Genomic DNA, 6,000 nt, shown 5'->3' on the forward strand with positions numbered 1-6,000 from the left:
AAGATATTCAGCTAAAGACCCTGAGGAGGTAATGTTGAAACAAAATGAACAAGATTCCTGTATTCAAGGGAAGCCCTGGAGAATTTCTGATCCACTGTTCAAAATTTTTATTGAGGAGTTTATATTAACTTAAATTAAAAATACTCATAGAAGTCATTTTGTCTCCTCATTTATACAACTGTGTTTGAGAAACAGGAATAATGTTGCCTATCTCTAAGCTTGCCAGACCTCTGTTTTTGTCTATGATTCCTTTGAGTTTAGCAGTAGTAGTTTTTTGATCATATCCTTGGTTATAATTTATCTGTGTCTGAAGACTTGAATTAATTTAAAGCTGTAAAGCACTCCCTTATTATCTCTGCACCTATCTTGCACTTCAATCCCCCCCAATGATGCTTGCTCTATATTATGCCAGCTTGAAAATTATTTTCCTTGATAGCAAAGAAAAGCAAAACAGATCGTGAATAAAATACTCTCTGTTTTGCTACTTAACTCTATCTTTTGTCCCAAATTTCAGACTTTCCCAAATGGTATAGACTGTTTTGAGCAAAAGGCTATTTCTACAGCACATCCAGGACAGACTACTTATCAGGGATTAAGACCAGTTATTAACCAGTAATGCTGAGCAGAGCTCCACAGACAATCTGTGTGAGACCTCAGCGGAGAAATACCTGCAATGCTGTTGGAACTCCAGCTGAACAGAGTTCTACTTACCAATTATCTATCTATCACATATGGTGATAGTTCCATAGTTTAAAAAGAAAAAGAGTTACAAGTTTAATTAACATCGACAAAATGTCGTGGCTGGATTTGTCACCCTGTCTACATGGCTACTAGTAACATTGTGACAAGGTCTAAATTGCATGTTTTCAACAAATATTTTATGGTGAAATTTAGAGCTCCCATTTATGATAGATTATGGACTTTTGTGGAGCCAGTTTATTCCTCAGAAGTTACTGATTGATCATCTCACCAGACACTTGTTAAGTTTATCAGTTTTGGATTTTGATTCTGATTTAATCCTCACAGAGGGCAGTTTTTATTTTGTCATGAGAACTTCCAAATACCCTAATCTTCAGATTCTCTCCATCTTTGATATTCTGGCATATTTTTAATCTTCCTTTTCTAAGCTCAGAATATTTCCAGCTCAGCCCTGAAAATGTTATCTCTGTTTTCCCATTAACAACATATTCAGCAGCACACATTAAGTTTATAACAATTTATGTCCTCTCTTCTGATTAAACACCATTTAATTTAATCTGTTTAAGAACTTTGGAAATTTAAACAAATAAACAAAACATAAAAAAACTTTAGTGTTTGACATTTTTATGTGTCTTATTCCTTGATTTGCCATTTCTGACATGGCATGGTTATTACCTGTCAAGTACTGTATAGTCATAACCCCTTCCCGATTTTGTGATGATATGAAGTTTTATCATAATAATATCCTTTGCTTGACTCTTACCTTCAAATTCAACGATTCTCCTTTTACAGTGTATCACAGTGGGGTCTCTAGATAACTGAATGAAAATCACCTGCAATGAGTTTTAAAATTCAGACTCAAAGTGGTAAGAAATAGCACACAGGAGGGGCCAAGCAGTAGCCAGTGGGTTAAGTGCACATGGCGCAAAGCACAAGGATCTGTGTAAGGATCCTGGTTTGAACCCCCCACTCCCCACCTACAGAAGGATCACTTAAGAAGTGGTGAAGCAGGTCTGTAGGTGTCTTACGCATATTATTTCTAATTAGGATACTATCAAGGTTTCTTCAGAAGGGTGTCATGCATTTTATAGATGTATTAATTATTTAACTACAAAAGGGAAACCCTCCTTTGGTTTGATTCTTTCTGGAACAGATTTCTTCCATTATCTGAAACAAACAAACAAACAAACAGAACAAAAAAGAACATTCAGTATGAGTTAATTGTTGGATGGGGAAGAAGAATTAATAGTATTTCCAGACCCAGTGAGTAACTTACCAACTATTTCAAACAGGAACGTTCAGAGAGAGTGAAAAGAGAATGAATCCAACCCAAACTTTGTTTTGAAATGTAGAATATATATATGTGCATATATTTGTAAAGAATGTTCTTGCCTGCTTAGATTAGAATAATGTCTTTTGAATTTTTCTTTCTTTTTCCCTTCCTATTCTTTCCTCTCTTCCTCCCTTACTCTCTTTTCCTTTTCCTTTCTTTCTTTTCTTCTCTACTTCTTTCTTTCTTCCTTTATTTCTGTCTTTCCACTGTCCCCAAGTCACTTTTTTCATTCAGAGAGAGAAAAGGAGAGATAGCATAGCAGCAGAGCTCTGCCTACTGTCAAACAGGACCGTGCTGTTTTCAGATGGAAAAGGAGATTGGTGTGGTCTTATCAATCCTGTATCTAAATTAAGAAACAACCATACACCTTGTTACACATCACATTGTGTCACGTCACATCACATTCACACATGGCTTTCATTGTTTATACATCTACTGTCATCTAGGAGAGAGAAAGCTTCCTCTTAGGTCAAATAAAAATGAGTATGCTATTCACTGAGTGGAATAAGAATAGAAGAGAGATTGGGTTAGTCATTGCTTATCCCAGGATTTTGAAATATGATCCTTTGCTAAGTATTACAAAAATAAACTCTTAAGTCTTCATTATTTAGAATGAAATTTAGAAAAAGTAGTGTTTTATTAGAGGACCAAGTCATTGGTTCACTTCTACTTTATAGCATTAAAAAAGGGCAGTTTATCACCAACAACCACTAACTAGGTGGTATTAGTTACCGAAAGTCAAGAGATATTTGAACTTTGATAATCTCTTTGCCCATGAGACTGTTATTGTCAATTTCTAGTAATGTGTATTTTAAAAATCCTGTAATAATACTTATATTTATATGAAATTTACTCTATTTTGTATTTACAAGATATTGTAGTCAATGTTGCTTTCTGATTATTAATGCCTACAAAAACTGGGTTCATTTTAGAAGTTAGTTTTAAAAGTGTACATTTTCTTTCACTCCTGTTAAGTAAATTACTAGAACTTTCTGTATCTGTTTCATAAATAAAACTTTGCATTCTTTTAAAATTTACTTTTCACATAAACCAATTCCCCAGAGGCATGCAGTTTTCTCTCTAAATATGAAAATGAATTCACCAGTAAAATATTATTTTTTGAATTGTTTCTTTCATTACATGCACACCTAAGATGATATCATGAGAGGAACAATTATTACCTTGTTCATTTTAGTTTGTTTGTTCCCAAACTTCTTTACCTTGCTAATGAAAAATAAATTGTTCTACATGGGTCATTTAATAATATTTCAGTGTTCATTTCTAGCCCACAGTATGATATATTTTAATAAAGTTACCTAGTTAGAAATGATTTATTGTTTTTATCACTGTGTTTTGTCTGTCTAGTTTAAAATGATTATTTTTTGTGTGTATCACTATAGTAAGAATTTATAGCTTATGATGTTCAGGAAAAATTATGACTATAGTTAAAATAAATTTTTTTGCTAAATTATATCCTCTTACTCTTTAATTTCCCGTGATTCCTGCTTTGCAAATGCAATTTTACTCTCATTCACTGCACCAAACTCAGTATTTTCTCTTTCAGGGAAAGCTGCTTACTAACCAACAGTTCAGAAAACTACTTACAATTAAATAAAAATACGTGAAAGTGGTCACATTTTCAATAAAGTATTAGAGTCTTAATTCACCACAGAATACGTATAAGGGCAATGTTGCTTCAAGAACAGAAAAGGTAGCATTATATAAAATATAAATTCAGAGCTATATTTTCCTGGGAAAGTAAAGTGATATGTTAGCATATTAAGACGAAACATCTCATATCATGGTTTATTGTTATCAATGTTAAGACTAGAAAATATTTTTCATCTCTCTCTCCATATGTGTGTGTTTGTTTGGTGGAGACTGGGCCTTGTGAATATGTGATTTATGTGGTTTTTCTGCTTAAAGAGTCACAAAGAGAGTTACAGAGAGAGACATCACAGCACAAGCTTCACTGGTTGTTGGTATGCTTCTGGATTCTGCTTGTGAAGCCTTCTGTGTTGCTTGCGATGTGTTCTGTTTGCATGTCCACTGTTGGCTGGGCACCTCCCTGCCTCCGGGATATTGGTATGGGCCCTCACACCCCCTGCCTCTGGGACATTTGGTTTAGTCCTCACTGGTTCGGGCTTTTTCCTTCTCCCCACCCCCTATCGTATGTATTTCCTTTGTTCCTGACTCTTCTGCCTCAGGAGGGAGGTAGGAGAGATACAGGACAAAATTGTATTGTGATTAGGTTGTTGGACTGCATCCCCACTCGTGAATAAAGATTGAACTGTGTTCTCAGCTCAGCCTGTGCAACTCAGGCATCAAAGTTCGACATCCTCGAGGAAACACTCACGAAAGACATGTTTCTGATATCTGATTACTGTAAGAAATGGCGACTAAGCCCTAGCACTGCAAAAACAGTATCATCTGTTTTCCATCTACACCATGCCTCGGCCTCGCGTGAGCTTAATGTGCAGCTTGGCGATACGAGAATCCGGCATGAAGCCCAGCCAGTCTATCTTGGCGTTACTCTCGATCGCACTCTGTCATTTCACGAACATCTCATAGAAACTGCAGCAAAGGTGGGCGCGAGGAATAACATCATTGCAAGACTGGCCAGCTCCTCATGGGGCGCGAGCGCTTCCACACTACGATCATCATCTCTGGCATTCTGCTATTCCACTGCAGAATACTGTGCCCCAGTATGGTTCCGTAGCCCCCATGTCCACTTGGTCGATTCCAAATTATATTCCTCCATGAGGATCAATTCTGGAACCATCCGTTCCACCCCGGTTCCATGGCTGCCAGTTCTTAGCAACATCGCCCCGCCAGATATTCGTCGGGATGCAGCATCATCTAAGTTCATTTCCCACGTCTATGCTCGACCGGACCTGCCAATATACGCGGATATCTTCGCCCACCCTGTCCAACGCTTGACATCTCGTCACCCAATCTGGTCCCCTACGCCTACACTGAACTTCTCTGTTCCAGTCTCTTGGAAACAGAGTTGGCAGTCAGCTGAAGTAAAGAACAAACACCTCATCACAGACCCCTGCGAGCGTCAACCCGGCTTTGACCTAGCACGTTATGATTGGGCCCTCCTCAGTCGCTATCGAACAGGCCATGGCCGGTGCGCCGCTATGTTCCATCACTGGGGAGCCAGAGACGACCCGAACTGCCCCTGCGGCTCCAGACAGACTATGACCCACATAGTCAACGACTGCCACCTCTCCAGATTCAAAGGAGGTCTCGAAACTTTACATCAGGCTCAACCTGACGCTGTTGACTGGCTACGGAAGAAGGGCAAACGCTAGAAGAAGAAGAAGCTCAGCCATGAGTCCCTGGTCGTCTCTTGTCTCCCACGCAAAGCCAGCATGGCAACTGGTGTCATGGAATGTCTTATATGGGACTGGACTTCTAACCAGGGCACAGGGCAAACTATATGCCCTTACCCAGTAAATTATCTTGTTGACCCCACAACTTGACTTTATATTAATCGAAAAAGCACACTTTGTTTAATGACCAGACTATATAGTTTTCTCCACATCAATTTTCTTATCAATACTTCAGCATTAAACCTGAGGTGAAAGTTGATCTTAGTCCCATAATGGAGACATAATATTTGTTGTTCATATATAAGCCACTGTTAACTAGGTTTAAAGACTCTGAAAATAAGAACTAAGATATCAAGTTACACATTCTTTTGGGATAGGTTGTTCAGGCCCAATTTGAGACTTATATGGAAAAATGTTAGGGTTTGCTGTCTTTCAGAGGATTTTGGGAGGTCAAATTTTTCTGAATTCCTCTTATTTGACAGGGCTTCTTAGGTCTACAGATTTAGTAGAACATCGTGTCAAAAAAAAAGGTAGTTCATTTTTTTCATGGCTGTTTGCAATTTTCTACACCAAAACGGACATTATTTTGAATGTTAAAATTTGAATAGGTAAATTTATATAATCATGAGG

The sequence above is a fragment of the Erinaceus europaeus genome, chromosome 11 (assembly GCF_950295315.1).
Source record: "Erinaceus europaeus chromosome 11, mEriEur2.1, whole genome shotgun sequence".
Lineage (NCBI taxonomy): Eukaryota > Metazoa > Chordata > Mammalia > Eulipotyphla > Erinaceidae > Erinaceus > Erinaceus europaeus.